The 17,942-nt window shown below is 48.4% G+C and overlaps 1 protein-coding gene across 1 annotated transcript in view; it reads right to left on the bottom strand.

Moving 5' to 3' along the window:
• The window catches only part of LOC137306481 (sodium/potassium-transporting ATPase subunit beta-1-interacting protein 2-like), a 186,437-nt gene extending 169,755 nt beyond the window's left edge, over nucleotides 1–16,682 (bottom strand). The window contains exon 1 of the mRNA XM_067975744.1: nucleotides 16,634–16,682. The gene's annotated coding sequence lies outside the window, so the exon portion shown is untranslated. The remainder of the gene's footprint in view (nucleotides 1–16,633) is intronic.
• Between the last annotated feature and the right edge of the window lie 1,260 nt (nucleotides 16,683–17,942).

Genomic DNA, 17,942 nt, shown 5'->3' with positions numbered 1-17,942 from the left:
GACGTGAAGCACCCTAGATGACGATACGTGAAGCCCGGAGAGGTTTAAAATCCTGGGCCTCATTTCTATTTCTCAAGTTGGACTGCCAGGGACCTAAGGTAACTGTTCCTGGCACTAAGGTAAGTGGCCGGGGGTTGGTCTGGAGGGGACCGCGGTCGGGTAAGGTGGAGGGGGAGGAAAGCCTGGGGCAGAGGAGGCCCAAAATTCCCTTTTGAGACCGAGAAGAACACTCCCGGTGGGTCTGGCACTATGTGTGACTTCCACAATTCAGGAGTTCGGGGTCCTAATTGAGTCATAGCAACTTTTACATATTAATGAGGCCCCCGCTTTCCTCAAAACTAAACACACTCCTGCTCCTCCAAGCCCAGGTTTTTGGGAGAGGCTGAGGCTTTTAACAAAAAACTTTAACAAAGGTATTAAAATGCACAATAGGCAATTTGATAGATAAATGTAATCATGTTATTGTGAAATATGTAACTTTTGTAATTTTAATTTTGCTTAAACCCATATTTTGGATTAAGATAATAGACAGAAAAAAAAATTTAGAAAGCATTTTGAGAATTGTGCAACCCTCTGACCAAATTGCAGAGTGACAAGTTTGCAAACATGTTTTCCATTATGGTGAACATAGGAATTTATAATAGGAAAAGTTGACACAAAACATATGATAAAAAATCACAAAAAGTCAAATGGTGCAGACAGGACATGCACACAGATATAAAACTTTAATATATTATAGATATTCATTAAATATTCCTTACACATAGACAAGGCACTCAATATGTGCCCAAAGCTGTTTTAGGCCTCTTAGTTATCTTCAGCAAGATGTCATGCTATGAACAGATCAGAAATCCTGAAATGGTATTTGAAGCATGGTGAATCAATGCATTTTAAATGAAGGAGGTGTTCCTGGATATTGAATAGAAACAGCAAGTGGTGAAACTTATACACCCCCTCTACCTAATTAAGCATGAAGAATCAGATGTTTAATTCCTCCAGTAATTAGCAGTGACTCAGACACGTACACTTTGCAAGAATTTGGAATGGGGTGTGGAATTCTTTCCAGCTTAATGAAATGAGGATTGCTTGATTCTTGGTGCTCTGTTGCCTCCCACTAAAATCCATTGCTTCCTGAAAATTGTGAGGGACCAGCAAAACTTCCACTAGAATATCAGAGACTAACTGTTTCTCAATTTTCCTCATGTTTTACTAAATTACCAGGGAAACAAACTATTTTAAAAATAGCAAATTAAAATAAAAAGGCAATGTGGATGCTACAACACACACATGAAAATGGCATTGCACATGTGTAAAATGACTTCTTATTATATATGAAGGTCAGTAAAGTCCACTTCTATGCTAAATATTGTCAAAATGAATCTTTAGATAAACTTCAGAACTATTTCTAAGTAGAAAACACAGAAATCCCACCCATAAAAATTCAAAGATTCTATTTCCTAAATACATGAAGACTTGTCTTCTTTCAGGCTCAAGGAAATAATTTAGTATGCATTTGTTTTTTTTAAGGTTTCTTCCTCTGGGAACTCTAAAACATGCATCATACAGCACTTTTCTCTAACCTCATCTTTTATTTGTAAACTGCACTACAATTGCAGGCCTTTTTTAGTTCCAAGTCCCCAAGCTAACTGTACTTCTGAGCAGGTTTTATATCAGAACTATTCACAAAAGGTTCCTTAACTTAGAGCCAATGGGCCCTTTTTTATTTTTCTAAAGTGCTAGTTCTACCTGACAAGAAATTACCTTAATGCACAGCCAGTAGCATCATGGTTCCAAATTGTTGCTTTATTTCTATAACATAGAGGATTACAAAAAGAATATGGGAGTCAAATGATGATGTAGCTTGTGTTGCTTTGTGCCATCACAGCTGACATGTATTAAATGCCCAAGAGCAATGGTTATTGTACAGTAGGATGAATTCCACGATCCTGCGCTCTCGTGGGGTAGCCATGTTCAAAGTAAACATGGATAAGATATAGGGTTGCAACACTGTAACCCTGATTCTCTGACTCATCAGCTCGAATTTTAACTGCTGGTGGGAGTGGTGCAGGTGGGGCCCGAGGCGGGTGGGAAACTGTCCGGCCTTCCACGGTGTGAGGCCTGGGAGATTTTAACTCCAGGGCATCATCTGCACGGGCCACATCAGTCTCTTGCTCAAACCTGGTGGGAAGCACGGTTTCGGGCAGCAGGAGGCTTTTGCCTGAGACAAGCAGGAACTGTCCGTGGCAATCGCCTGAGTGTTTGGGGGGGGGGTTCAGGAAGGTATCACAGTCAACGTGGAGGAGTGAAGCCCGTGGTAGGAGAGCTTTCCTTGGTGGGGGGGGGGGGGGGGCAGAGGAACACTGCTGCTCGGCCTGACTCATAAGGAAACAAAAAAAGAATTTTAAGTGACTTACTTTTCTGGGCCTCTTCTGGCCCTGGATCCACTTGTCGTCAGGTTGGCTTGGCAAGGAAGCCACAATAGCCTCCCCGCGCAGACCTTAGGTTAAAATACCACCTGCTCAAAACAGCAGGTTAAAATTGCAACCCACAGGAAGGCAGTCGAAGGGGGCAAGTCACTGAGGGCATTTTAACTGCCTGGCAGGGTGAAGATGGGTCCTATGTTCCCTGCAGCATGGCTCCCTACTGGGAGCACTAGATTGCAGAATCAACCCCAAGTACGAAAATGGAGCAGTTCTCATGCTGTCCTTTAAAAACAAATGCAGCACAATGTTTATGTCATAAGATCTGATGTATAGGTCAAACCTGAGCATTAGTCATTCTCTACAACTTTAGTACCCAAAAACATGTAAGAAGGTGCAACATATTTATCACTTGTTGCAATATAGACAGATTTATTATTGAATTCTTGACTGAATGTGTGTGTTAGTTTGGCTCAGTTGATAGCACCCGGGGTCAGCATGTGATGATACACTGCACCAAAAGATGAGGCACATTGCATGTGGTAATTGTAATACACTTTTTGGGACACAAGTTTGTGTATACACAAAATAAAAGGAAATATTGAGATTGATATCTAGCATCTAGAAACTGCTGCATATTAATGTTACAGTATCCAGTTTTCTGGAAAGGATGGAAGAAAGGAATCAGGCCATTAACTAAATCTTCAGACAGCCTTCATCTAAGCCTGCAGGCTATGAGGGATCTCAGTAGCACATACATCATCACACTGCATTAGGGTACAGCTGTGTCCTCCCTCAGCAATTTATTATATTTTGACAAACTCACCAGCTTCTGCCGTTTGCTAACATTAAAACAAGTCTTTACTCGCAATGGGCTGTGTCTTTACTCGCAATGGGCTGTGGCTGCAAAGTTTCCGCATGTAATCAGTTTTGTCAGAGACAAAAGAGGAATTCTTTAAGCAGCCCCTATTACCTTCAGTGCTTGCTGAGCACTGTAATGTGAGGGCAGCTCAACTGATGAATTTCCACAGAAGCATTAGATTGAAGGAGTCAGTGGTCACTCAAAAGAGGTAGCATATCTGATCTCATCAATTATTTACTGTGTCACTTGCAGCAATCTCCTGCTATCTGACACTACAATGCACAAGAGGACATTTGGTTATCTACCAAAATGATGAATGCTCAACATTGCTACAAAGGCAGACCTCCATGTTTCTATACTCAGCAGTCCGCAGAATAGAGTGCACTTGTCTTGAGGGGCCTATAGCAGGAGAACATACCTTACATTATTAGCACGTCAGTCCATCCCTTAGCTCATAGAAGATATTTATTTGTAACAGGCTACAGCTGGTCTATCAATTTTTCCTGCATAATATAAGCTATTGGAGAGCTGCTGCTGTCACTGAATTCCCTGCATTTAATTAAAAATGCAAATTTCATTAATGTATTGTTCTTGTGTTCAGGAACTGAGAGAGCAGACAAACTTTACAATCATTACAATATTAATAAGGCTGCCATGGTCTTAGGGAGGTGTAGTGTAATTGATAACACTTGGAGATTTAGGTCGATTTTTCAGGGGTATTAAAATCCAAGAAGGGAAATACACAACAGCTTTTAATTGACAATATATGCTCAACATCACATAACTGTTTAAATATTATGGCTCACAAACTGGCAGAGATAGGATTTCAATTGTAACTCAAAAAAAATTGGGGTAATTTTCTGAAATCAGCATCCCAGCTGGAGGCTTCACCTGTTGGAAATGTGGACATGCCATGAGCATCTGAATTTCTGATATACGCTCCCAGTGGAAGTCAGAAAAACTCTTTGGTTTACTGTAGCCTAGAAATTATGGTAAAATTATTCCACAAGTTTTAATGATCGAGGGATGACCTCTTGTAATTCTTCATGTTAAAAGTTATGGGTTTCAGCCGCGCTTAGCTGGGGAGGCACAGGATGGATGCGAGGCATTTCTCTTGAGGAAGACATGGATTATTGGAGAGCGAGTTAATCACACTGCTTTTATCTGCTTCACTTTATTCTTTCCATTTTTTTCCTCCAGGTGGTGACTCCTGCAGTGGTACAGTTCCACCGGCACTGGCAACTCTTTGGTATTTCATCCATTCTGCATGCAAAAATCTAGATAGAGGATTTTGTTGTGCTGTTTGGCCATGGAGGAGGGAAGCAGATACCATTCGGGCCAATCCTAACCCTATCCTCACTTGATATCCACTTCCAGTGGAGGTCACTTAATAGTGATCAGGGGCAAGAATCATCCATGACTTCATAGCTTGACATACTGAACCCAACTGTCGGACATGCACTGCCACCTCAGCTGAAATCAACCAACTCTGCACACAGCAGGGATCGAACCTGGGACTTTCCTCAGGGCTCAATAACACACCAGTGGAATATTTCCCCACTAGGTCAGCTTCACCTGGGTCTGAGCAGACAATGCCTTACATCATAAACAGAGAAGTTTAATCAGTGTGTAGGTACAAGAAGAAACAATAAAACATAAGCTTTCAAAATATTGGGGAGGGTTAATCAGTTTGAGACTGCAGTTTAGATTTCTGTTCAATTCGTACTCATTGAACTCTGACTGCAATTTTAAAACATGAAATGCTGGTTGATAATAGCAGACGTGAGAACTGACTCAGTAAGCCTATGGTCAGCACACATTTGCTTTTTTACACAAGATTTGAAGGTGTTTAAGGCTTTCATACCACATACACACCTCAGTTACTTTTATACATACCTATTTTGGAAGGACTGCCTCTCTGCACTACACTCCCCCTTTTACACTCCACATCAGTAACCAGGCTCTATTGGTATAGTTGGCTGTCTTTAAAACAAGTCTACCAGGCTGGTAGGGCAGTCATGATGCATTCATCCTGCACCAGTCCTCTGTGCCACCTTTATTCCAACTAGGCCGTCAGGTTACAGGCTGGCTACTGGGCGACAAGACTTTCAGACTTGGCCCATGACTCCTGTCAGGAACCCGGGCACAGCTGCAGAGCAGGCCTACAAGAGCCATCAGAACGTCATCGAGCAGACTGTCTGCATGCTCAAACAGCACTTCCGCTGCCAGGGCCACTCGGGAGGAGCTTTTCAGTACAGCCCCGAGAGGGTATCCAGATCTGTGGTCACCTCCTGCATGCTGCTCAACTTTGCCATCATGAGGGATCAGCTCTTACCACCACCTGGGCAGCAAGAAGTGCAGTTGGAGAAGGGGGAGGAAGAGCTGAAGCAACATCAACCACCAGTGCCCTTGGTGCCAGAGTTCTCAGAGAGCAGCTCATTCAGCAGTGCATCACGTGAACAATCCATCCCAACCCCAATACAAAACAGTCCCGCAATCCTTCTCACCATCATCCTCATTAACATCACCTTATTGCCTTCCTTCACTTCAGACTTGTGGCTCTTTCCTTCACTTCACTACAAATAAACACCAACACCAAATCTAGAACAAAAAATAAATTTATCAAACAAATCAATTCTACGGCCCTGATATTTACGGGTAGGCGGGGAGTGGGCTGGGGCGGATGTTTGCAGCCGGAAAACCCAGAAATGCCGGCAACACGGAGGTCGCGCTGAAGTTAACGGCCGGCCCTCATTATCACTTTTTTACTGTTTCTCAAGAGCCTCCGGTAAAAGCACAGAGCGGGGGGGGGGGGGGCAGCACAGAGCGGGGGGGGGGGCAGCACAGAGCGGGGGGGGGGCAGCACAGAGCGGGGGGGGGGCAGCACAGAGCGGGGGGGGGGGGCAGCACAGAGCGGGGGGGGGGGCAGCACAGAGCGGGGGGGGGGGCAGCACAGAGAGCGGGGGGGGGGGCAGCACAGAGCGGGGGGGGGGCAGCACAGAGCGGGGGGGGGGCAGCACAGAGCGGGGGGGGGGGCAGCACAGAGCGGGGGGGGGGGCAGCACAGAGCGGGGGGGGGGCAGCACAGAGCGGGGGGGGGGCAGCACAGAGCGGGGGGGGGGGCAGCACAGAGCGGGGGGGGGGCAGCACAGAGCGGGGGGGGGGCAGCACAGAGCGGGGGGGGGGGGCAGCACAGAGCGGGGGGGGGGGCAGCACAGAGCGGGGGGGGGGGGCAGCACAGAGCGGGGGGGGGGGGCAGCACAGAGCGGGGGGGGGGGGCAGCACAGAGCGGGGGGGGGGGGGCAGCACAGAGCGGGGGGGGGGGGCAGCACAGAGCGGGGGGGGGGGGCAGCACAGAGCGGGGGGGGGGGGCAGCACAGAGCGGGGGGGGGGGCAGCACAGAGCGGGGGGGGGGGCAGCACAGAGCGGGGGGGGGGGCAGCACAGAGCGGGGGGGGGGGGCAGCACAGAGCGGGGGGGGGGGGCAGCACAGAGCGGGGGGGGGGGGCAGCACAGAGCGGGGGGGGGGGGCAGCACAGAGCGGGGGGGGGGGGGCAGCACAGAGCGGGGGGGGGGGGCAGCACAGAGCGGGGGGGGGGGGCAGCACAGAGCGGGGGGGGGGGGGCAGCACAGAGCGGGGGGGGGGGGGCAGCACAGAGCGGGGGGGGGGGGGCAGCACAGAGCGGGGGGGGGGGGCAGCACAGAGCGGGGGGGGGGGGGCAGCACAGAGCGGGGGGGGGGGGCAGCACAGAGCGGGGGGGGGGGGCAGCACAGAGCGGGGGGGGGGGGCAGCACAGAGCGGGGGGGGGGGGCAGCACAGAGCGGGGGGGGGGGGCAGCACAGAGCGGGGGGGGGGGCAGCACAGAGCGGGGGGGGGGGGCAGCACAGAGCGGGGGGGGGGGGCAGCACAGAGCGGGGGGGGGGGGCAGCACAGAGCGGGGGGGGGGGGCAGCACAGAGCGGGGGGGGGGGGCAGCACAGAGCGGGGGGGGGGGGGCAGCACAGAGCGGGGGGGGGGGCAGCACAGAGCGGGGGGGGGCAGCACAGAGCGGGGGGGGGGCAGCACAGAGCGGGGGGGGGGCAGCACAGAGCGGGGGGGGGCAGCACAGAGCGGGGGGGGGCAGCACAGAGCGGGGGGGGGCAGCACAGAGCGGGGGGGGGCAGCACAGAGCGGGGGGGGGCAGCACAGAGCGGGGGGGGGCAGCACAGAGCGGGGGGGGGCAGCACAGAGCGGGGGGGGGCAGCACAGAGCGGGGGGGGGCAGCACAGAGCGGGGGGGGGCAGCACAGAGCGGGGGGGGGCAGCACAGAGCGGGGGGGGGCAGCACAGAGCGGGGGGGGGCAGCACAGAGCGGGGGGGGGCAGCACAGAGCGGGGGGGGGCAGCACAGAGCGGGGGGGGGCAGCACAGAGCGGGGGGGGGCAGCACAGAGCGGGGGGGGGCAGCACAGAGCGGGGGGGGGCAGCACAGAGCGGGGGGGGGCAGCACAGAGCGGGGGGGGGCAGCACAGAGCGGGGGGGGGCAGCACAGAGCGGGGGGGGGCAGCACAGAGCGGGGGGGGGCAGCACAGAGCGGGGGGGGGCAGCACAGAGCGGGGGGGGGCAGCACAGAGCGGGGGGGGGCAGCACAGAGCGGGGGGGGGCAGCACAGAGCGGGGGGGGGGCAGCACAGAGCGGGGGGGGGGCAGCACAGAGCGGGGGGGGGGCAGCACAGAGCGGGGGGGGGCAGCACAGAGCGGGGGGGGGGCAGCACAGAGCGGGGGGGGGGGCAGCACAGAGCGGGGGGGGGGCAGCACAGAGCGGGGGGGGGGCAGCACAGAGCGGGGGGGGGGCAGCACAGAGCGGGGGGGGGTGGCAGCACAGAGCGGGGGGGGGGGCAGCACAGAGCGGGGGGGGGGGGCAGCACAGAGCGGGGGGGGGGGCAGCACAGAGCGGGGGGGGGGGCAGCACAGAGCGTGGGGGGGGGCAGCACAGAGCGGGGGGGGGGGCAGCACAGAGCGGGGGGGGGGGGCAGCACAGAGCGGGGGGGGGGGGGGCAGCACAGAGCGGGGGGGGGGGCAGCACAGAGCGGGGGGGGGGGCAGCACAGAGCGGGGGGGGGGGGCAGCACAGAGCGGGGGGGGGGGCAGCACAGAGCGTGGGGGGGGGCAGCACAGAGCGGGGGGGGGGGGCAGCACAGAGCGGGGGGGGGGGGGGCAGCACAGAGCGGGGGGGGGGGGGGGCAGCACAGAGCGGGGGGGGGGGGGGGCAGCACAGAGCGGGGGGTGCAGAAGCAGATTATGGGGGGAGACCCCCGATGCATCTAATAGTTAACAGAAATGGTTATTAATCACCCTTGTGCAACCTCTTGGTGTCTATCTTCCGTGCTCGTTTACCAATCCTAGTGCTCCTACGATGTATATCCACAGTGGCTACAGCTTGGGAGGTAGTGCTTCCATGGAGGAGACTTCAGATGGCCATGCTGGACGACCTCGAGCAGCTCTGGGCCTTGAGGGTCCAGCTGGTTGTGCGGCACTACCTCGGGCACTGGCAGAGTAGGTGGCAGGGTTTCAGGTATGTGATCATCCTGATAGGCTACAGCAGGTGCATCTCCCACAGAGCCAAAGCCACTCTCCTGAAACAGCACCTCAGCACTCCTAAGGGTCTGCACAAGAACAGAGTGCAGGAGCGATCTGATGCTCTGAAAGGCCATGTTACACTGGCCCCCAGAGCCAAGGTGGCAAGCTTCCATCGCAGCAATGAGGGCCATTGTGTGCAAGCTCGCTAGCAGGCTGCCCAATGCACCTAGGATTTCCTGTGAACGCCCATCAGCTTTCTTCGGTAGCCATGGGCCCTCAAAGTCAGCATCTGTGCACTTGTTCCCAGTGATTCACCACATGAAGGCCCATCCTCTAGCCTAGTCTCTAAAGTACATGTGGTGCCAGTGTATGTACTGGTGCTTGCTAGGGTCAGGTTGAATGATGGTGCATCTTCAGGGAGACTGGCCTTCCCCTGCAAGAAAGAAGGGAGTGTGTTCGTGACAGTCTTGTGAGGTGTTTGGAGAATGTGCTTGTCGTTATTGAATAGTTGGTATGCAGTGTGTAAAATGTGAAGTTTGGGAAAGTAAGGGTTGCAATAGTGGTGAGTGTCAGATTATGATAAAAAGGAGGTGGAGTGATTATAGGAGATCGAAAGGCAGTGGATGAGGGGAGTATTGTACGTAGTGAGGCTGGAGGTGGTAGAGGTGGGAGCAGACAGTAAGAGAGCAGTATATATACCGTGACAACTCTGGTGAGATCACTGTATTTCTTTCAGCATTGCTGCCATGTTCTGGGAGCTAAGCTCCTGGAATTAACTTCATCAACCTCTTCCCATTGGTGGCAGAGGTATTGCCCGGAGGGCTTTCTTTCCTCTGGGGTGGGACGGTGGGCGGGGGGGTTGGGGCACCTGGACTAGGGCCTCCAAAATGGCATCACAGAATCTGGGTGCTCCCTCTGAACTTCTTGCAGCCATTTCCGTACTCAGAAATGTATCCCTGATGTCTGGAGCCAAAGTGCATCTCCCTTTTAAGAGGTGCTGGCTGCCTTTAAATGGCATCAGTGAAGCCTGATTCTCCACCCCCCCACCCCGCACTTCCCACAGTCCCCTCCCCCGCAAATAGACGTCGAGCCAATGAATAGATTGGCTCTTTTGTCTTTCATCGCTGGCTGGCTACACGTCTGAAACATTATGAGGTCCCAGCACCGTTTTCAGGCACGATCAAATTTCTACACCAATATTCTTTCCCCTTTCATGAAGGGGTTCACTCAAGTTGCAGTACAGATCAACAGGCACCTCTTTGGTAGGTTGTCCAAATTGTATTTTTCCATGTATAAACTTAGATAGTGAGTGCCGTTAGGCTATTCCACATCACAGCTAAACCCAATCCCGTCCTCACCTCATGTATGCTGAGGCTAACAGCATTGCCCTGAGCATCACACCAGCAGAGATGTGCAAGATCAGTTCAGACCAGGGATCAAGCACCAGGGCTTTGCTGGACTGTACATCACAAGCAGAGCAGCTTTAAGACATTTTTACAGACTTGACTTATGAATGCAGCCTCATTCTAAACAGTCCAGATCAGCAGCTCAGTTTTATTTAATGATTATTCTATTAGTGATCTTGAGTTGTGTTCAATGACAAGTGGGTGGAGGGGGAAGAGACAAAAGAGCCAATAAAGATCACCAACTTTAGTTGATCTACTTTACATTTTAAAATTATAAGCCAGATATTTTAGTTACTCCTGCTTTCTACGCGGGGAAGCAAGGCATTGTTCTTCTCAGCCATCAAAGCTCGCAAGGTTTCTTTGTGATACACCTGAAAAAGAAATTCTCTCAGTAGAATAAGCTTCGGGAACAAACAGAGCCACATTGTTGTCCCCAAACAAATGTTCTGTTGTTTGTACAAAGTCCCTGAAATTTAATATTCATTGCACATTAGTTTCTGAATGAAAATCAGTGGCCAAACATGCTCTATTGATCTTTAAGTAATAGACAAAAGGCAATTGCACCAGAGCTCAGAAAACCCAACAGTTAAAGGGAGGCGAGAACTGCCGGGTCCAGCAGGTAAGTGCTTTTCCAGCACTGCTTGTGGGCCAGGAGAAGGAGTGCTTCCCCCCGGCCCCTCATGCTAACCTGCTCCCTCCCCACGATCTGTTGACCCCCCGCGATCTCCAGACCCCACCCTGCGATCTCTCTCTTTGCCCCCCCACCCCGCAATCTCTCTCTTTGCCCCCCAACCCCGCGATCTCTCTCTTTGCCCCCCAACCCCATGATCTCTCTCTTTGCCCCCCCACCCCGCGATCTCTCTCTTTGCCCCCCCACCCCGCGATCTCTCTCTTTGCCCCCCCAACCCCGCGATCTCTCTTTGCCCCCCCACCCCGCGATCTCTCTTTGCCCCCCCACCCCGCGATCTCTCTCTTTGCCCCCCCACCCCGCGATCTCTCTCTTTGCCCCCCCACCCCGCGATCTCTCTCTTTGCCCCCCCCACCCCGCGATCTCTCTCTTTGCCCCCCACCCCGCGATCTCTCTCTTTGCCCCCTATCCCGTGATCTGTCTCTTTGCCCCCCCATCCAGTGATCTGTCTCTTTGCCCCCCCATCCCATGATCTGTCTCTTTGCCCCCCCATCCCGTGATCTGTCTCTTTGCCCCCCACCCTGCGATCTCTCTCATTGCTCCCCCACCCCGCGATCTCTCCCCTGTTTTCTTCCTCCTCTCCAGTCCCTGGCTGTGGCCTTGTGCAGCAGGCTTTCTTGCCTGGCAGTGGCCAGCCTCTCAACCTCGCCAGCTGCCAGGCGGGAAACTGAGAGAAAAATTCTAATGAGGTCCTGCCATTAAATTCAGCAAGACCTCCTCCTTTCCTGTATTTCTCAGCCACTGACAGTCGCCCCCGCTCCCTCCCCTCCTCCCCGTAAATATGGGGGCCGATAACTCTGTTTCTCTCTCCACAGATGCTGCCTGACCTGCTGAGTGTTTCCAGCATTTTCTGTGTTTATGTCAGATCTCCCGCAGTATTTTCCTTTCATTTCAGCTTTTTAAAACTTTGCTATCCCTTTAACTACATTCTACTTTTCTTAACTTTTGATTGATTGGCACTTACTTAACTTCCAGCAGCACAAAAAAAGCTGTTTCCACTACTGGACAACTCCCTTTAGTTATTTGCTGTTCTGTCAAATGGCAAATTGCTATGTCTATTAGCAAATGCTCGTGTCACTGGTCATTCGAAGAAACACTGCACGTTGCATTCATAAATTAGTGAAGACTGTTACAAGATGATAAAAAAAGCTTGTGGAATGAGCTCATTTTCTTGAATTCGCAAAACATATCTTTTATATATATATGGAACATATCCAGCTATATTAAAAATCTTGGTCTAGAAATTGGATTGCACCCAAAGTGGGTCACGATCCGGCTGCAGCTCATGCTGCACGAGGCCAAAGAGGCCGATGGCAGGATCATGGCAAATTAATCCGCCGACCTCATTTGTACGTGAGCGGCGAGCTGCAGCCCAGGGGCAGCTCTCCGGTCACAGGCTGGGGAGGCAGGCAGGGGGAGCGAAATTGGTGAGCTCAAACACTGGCCAAGGGCCTATGATAAGATCGAGAGGGGCGGGGGGGGGGGGGGGGGGGGGAGGCAAATGGGAGCAGAGCGAGCATGAGCTGGCAGCAACCCGCAGTTTAATGTGAAGCCAGGAGGAGCATTCCTGTTTGGCTACTGTACACCTGAGACAATGGCTGCAGCTTGCACGGAGCATGCAGTGCTCAGTCAGGACCCAATTTCATAAAGGACCTGAAACTGGCATTAGGCTCCTGATTTTCACAGGCAAACCAATATGGCGTGCAGACTGCATGCTACACAATCGAGTTTCTGGGCCCTTATGTCTGCCTGCACATCCTGTGTATAAAACCTGACTTCCAGTTGTCACATTTTTGTCATACTTTGTATTAGCTTTTTCCCATTATAAATTCTTATAGCTACATTTATAACAGGTATTCACTAGGTAAACTTTTCACACTGTAATTACAGTCTCCTGTGAGTGGTGGCACTGTAACATCTCAGTTCCACATGTCGGCCTGTACTGCAGAGAAACTCACATGCTCCAATCAACTCTACTTCTTTGCTTCTAATAGTTTTACTATTGAACTATAAATAATATAAAATCAAATTATTATATAAAATTAAGGACAGACTGTATGACTTTAAATGGGACTGATTTATGTCTGCATGCCCTGGTCCAATTATCCTCTGCCCTCGAGTCCTGCTTCACCTGAAAACTGCACTTGGTCTTAAAACCTTAGGGCTGATTTTAACTTTCAACGGTGACAGAAAACGGGTGTTAAAGTATCAGCCGCCTGTTAAACAACCCAGTTGATTTTCCTTTCCAATCCACTACCATTTTCTGCCTCCATCAAAAGTTCAATTTCACTTCACTAATTTACATGCCCTTTTTATTTTACATTATTTTAATTAAATTGTACTACTGAAATTGACACAGACAAGCACAAAAATGCCAACACTGCTGACAGAAATTTTCACAATATCACAATGTTGTTCCACATCAACTGTGGAACTTTTCATTGTCAATAATTGAGAAGCGCTCTCACCATTACCAGCCATACTGTCCCTCATGTGGAGGTACAGACATTAACGGAAGACCCGATTGAGCTGATGTATTTCAAGTTGAGCTTAATGCTATATCTGTACCTCAACGTTTACTAACTCCAAGTATTAGCAGAATTTGCACTCTTTCCCCAAATGCCAAAGAAATTATGCAGCCAATGCTACTCTCCAAGTGAAAATACAGGTTACAGCCTTTCTGAACAAAATAAATTAGATAGGTTACTCTTTGTATTACTTTGTACTTTAAGGACTGTTGGCAGTAAATAATTTGACATATCCAGCCAGATGTGACATTATTTAATCCCAACAGCATTTTACCTACTCTGTAATGTCTGGCTAGCAGGACAAAGTTTAAGAAGCAGCTTGTAGCATTTTCAGTTCTATGATGACTTATAGCTGCAGTATGCCAATAGCATTTAAAATTGCCGACAATGTTGGACTTCTTCCTTGTGGAATCTTTACATTGCACCTAAGGCAAGCAGATTCACCATGGTTTCCCACTCACATCACCAAAAATGGTGGTGATGCTTCCAGGATATTTTATAAAAATCTTTCCATTGAGCACAAGTCAATCTTTTTTGTTGCAATTTTTCTTCCGTCACAATATTGTCATACTTTGATTTCATAGTATACAGTACATATGGTACATTATGCAGAATGATAGGGAAAAGGCTTGCTAATTGGCTTGTGGCTGATCCTGGTGATTAGCCCTGGTGAGTGATAGCAGTATTATGGTTCACTGCTGTGATTACTCCTTCTATCAAAGTCTGGTAAACTTTGATTGTGCTGCTGTAACTCTGTGAATTACCATATTTTGGTGGTGCTTATATTATGCAGTGTATTATATTAATGATGTGTCAGCCAACTGCTGACAGTTGGCCAGAAATTCAGACCAGGTTTTGGAGAATTTCTTTGATTAAGTCTTATTGAATTCATGGTATTTCCAGCCTATTTGCATTTTCTTATTTTCAGAAATCCTCCTTTAATGCTATAACCATATACCCATCCTATTACTTTACCACTGAGTGCGGCAGATGTACTGGACTGACACTGAACAAAGAGATCCCCTTGTAACATGTCCATTCAGAGGTATTGGTTTCAATATGTATGGTCACTGATCCTGGGCTCAATGGAAAAAAAAAGGTGCCTGTGAATGGTGTCTAAACAGATTATAATTACTTGCCAACAGATTTACCATTGACATTAGTGATACAGACACAAAGGGAAAATCTAACAATTTCAACCCATGAACCCATGTCAACATGGTAGGATTAACTCCTGATTACTTAAAAAGGTAAAAGAAAACTTACCATTCTTCCATTACAAAAAAAGTATTTTTCCCAATATCTGAGTTCTGTCCCACTGTGTAAATTAATTTTCCCCTTTTTCATTTTGTGTGGATAGCCAGCTCAATTTGTGTAATCATTCTTTTAGCATTTGTGAGCGAGAGTTTTTAAAAATTAATATTAGGTGGTTGGATGCTTTTAGTGGTGATCTGTCTCAATGCTAGTTAGTCTGCCCCCATTGCTGAACCACAACAGCCTCTGTTACATCAATTGCAGATGGAGAGGGCAAATCTCTCCAACAAGGCCACCGACAAATCCTTTCTCCATTTTGTCTGGGACAGCAAGGAAAAAAAACCTACAGCACTTGTGCATCGAAAGGGGTGAGCAAATTTAAAGATGGTGAGGATTGTGGGGTCAATTTTAACTGTTCCCGTCAGGCATGAAACAGGCCACAGCGGCCCGTTTTACACTCTGCCTGATTTTCCTTTCTATTGAAGTCACTGGAAAGGAAAACCGGACGAGGTGTAAAATGGGTGACTGACCCGCTGTGACCTGTTTCACGTCCGGCGGGAACAGTTAACATCAACCCCATTGATTGTGAACAAAAACAGTCTACATGAAAGTATTCTTTGTCTGCATTGTACAAGAGTCCCACTCAAAAATGAGATTGGGCAATCTCACCTCAGCTGCAGTGGGCATGGGTTCACATCATAAAACTGCCACTAATTCAGTTTCTATCTTGCATTAAGCTGGCAATGTCACTAAGGAAGGACACAAGATGACTGGTGTATGAAATGGAAAAATATCACATAGATCCAATAAGGTTTGCTCTTCTAAAGGTTGGAGCCAGTTACCAGAATGGTGAAGGTTTGAGGATTTTGCAAAGAAGTATATTAACAAGTGAAATAAAAAGTTTATACATTTTAGGAGGTGGTATTAGGTGTTAGGGCACTAATATGCAGCTACAGGGTAAAGGCTGGATAGAATTTGTGGCTTGGCCAGACAGACCGTAATTGAGGGATAAATTACTAAGAAAGAAAATATCACTAAAAATGTTTTCTTTAAAGTGTCATGTATTTTTAGTTTGATCAAAAAATTTGGAAGAAACATTTTATGATTGTCAAAATGTAATCATTATAATTTTAATATTTAGCAGTTGGAGTATCTCACAGGAAATAATTCAGAATATAATCATTCTGTCAGCAGAAAGTGTGTACACCCTAATTTGAAAGTTGCAAAGGAAATTTAGTATTCAAAGGAATGCACAGGTCATCAAAATGGGTCCCTATTCACTTGGAAAAAGCGTGGGTTTCTTTAACAGGGAACAAAAGCATGTTTAAACTGTCATTGTTCAGCTAATCATGTGTCAGAAAATGGCAGTGAGCTGAGAGGAAGGGCAATGATCAATATGATGAACAACATTCTCACTATGCAATTAGTGGCACAATGGGGGAACATGATGAATTATAATATTATCATATTCATATTGAGAATGATCATGTTTCAAATTTCACATTGATCCAAATATTGATTACTGCTAATCCCCAACACGCATATACATCATTTACTAATGTGGGATCTTATTCATTTTCTTCTTGACCTGATGTCAGTTAAATCCACTGAAATAGCATGTCATAAATTATAACTTAATATGAGTTGTCTGTGATAATGATTATACTCCCACTTTGTAAGGGTAAAAGCTGCACTGAACATTGTAACACCCTACAGTAGAGCAACTATTGCAGTTTTCTTTCTATTCAAGGTTTCGGGTTGTCAAACTAGGGCACACATTGTAAACAAGTGAGGGCAAGGAGAAAACAAATTACTGACATCTCACTAAAGGGAGCTGCTGGTGTGGCTAGATTTGAATGTATCATTCACTCCAAAACTATTACAACTTAGTATATAATGGTTATTTTAAAAGCTGGTCCTTACCTTTGAGAGTCCTCCAACTTCCAAATAGAAGCAGAAAATGAATACATTCCAGGCGACCCACAAGGCTGTCCAGATAGAGTACTAGACAGATAACAAAGAAAGAAGGAAAAATAGTTAAATCAGTAATAAACATCAGAAAATATAAAGCAGTGTGAATACACTGAGTACAGAGAGTGCTTCTCTCCCACCCCTGTGAACCTTAAGAAATTGCAGTTAATAATATAAATGCTCCAAATGTAAACTAATAAACAAGGATTTATACTTTGCCAAGAATATATCTACCACAGTCCCAATTTATTCACAGTGCTGACCTGAGCAAATGTTACTGTCATCATTAATAAGCAGAGAGAGAAGATGAGAAACCTGCTTAGAAGCAGACATTTCAGGGACACTGAAATTACAGCTGTCATAGATTCTCAGAATTGACTAGCACAGCTCATTTTAGTGTGTTCATCGTGCTGAGATTCAAGATTCTCTTCTTGGACAGTTAACCCTCTTTTGATCAGAATGGCTAATGAAAGCTATCTTGTGCTGAAGGTGCTAGCCCATATGATTCCATAAGTGCCAACTGCCCTCCGGCAACTTGCCCAAATAACCATTCTTCATGTGCAAAGCTAGGCAAGCTATACAAACTTAGGGACATTCACAGCTGAGCTGAATCCTGTCCTCCCTGATATGTACACAAATGCACAAATCCAAGATTCACTGATCAATGATGAGGAGCACAAACAGTGGTATACTCAGTCTAAGTATAGTATGTCCACCTTAAGTTTGGAGTGATGGATGAAGGAAAAGGGGATAAAGAGATTTGGGAATGTGAGTAGTACTATTTGTTTACATGGAGGGTAAATGCCGACATGGATTGGTTGGACCGAATGACCTGGTTCCATGTTGTAACTTTTATATATTCCTACATATCATTACTTCTGAACTGTTGTAGTCTATGGCCCTATTTATAAAACCCGAACTGCTATTGCCATTTCATAACTTTATCACTTTGCATTTGCACTTTCAGGGAATTATGGGTGCAAAATTCAATATCATTGGTGCACCGGTGATGAATTTAGCAGAATGACGGCCTGCACCCATGAGAATCTTCCCCATCAACAACACATACCGGAAAATGAGGGTATGCATTTTCGATATGCGCGACTGGTGGCTAAAGTTCCCTGCTGCCTCAAAAGCATGAACTCAAAATCTTGAGGCAACATGGGACACCAAACACAAACCTTCCTTGGTTGAATTGTAAAACATCCAAGGTCAAAACTGCAGATGGTCACTTCAGATACAAGTATGGATGTAGCTGTAG

The sequence above is a fragment of the Heptranchias perlo genome, chromosome 3 (genome assembly GCF_035084215.1).
Source record: "Heptranchias perlo isolate sHepPer1 chromosome 3, sHepPer1.hap1, whole genome shotgun sequence".
Lineage (NCBI taxonomy): Eukaryota > Metazoa > Chordata > Chondrichthyes > Hexanchiformes > Hexanchidae > Heptranchias > Heptranchias perlo.
The sequence above is the reverse complement of the archived record's forward strand: the minus strand, read 5'-3'. Positions and strand labels throughout refer to the sequence as shown.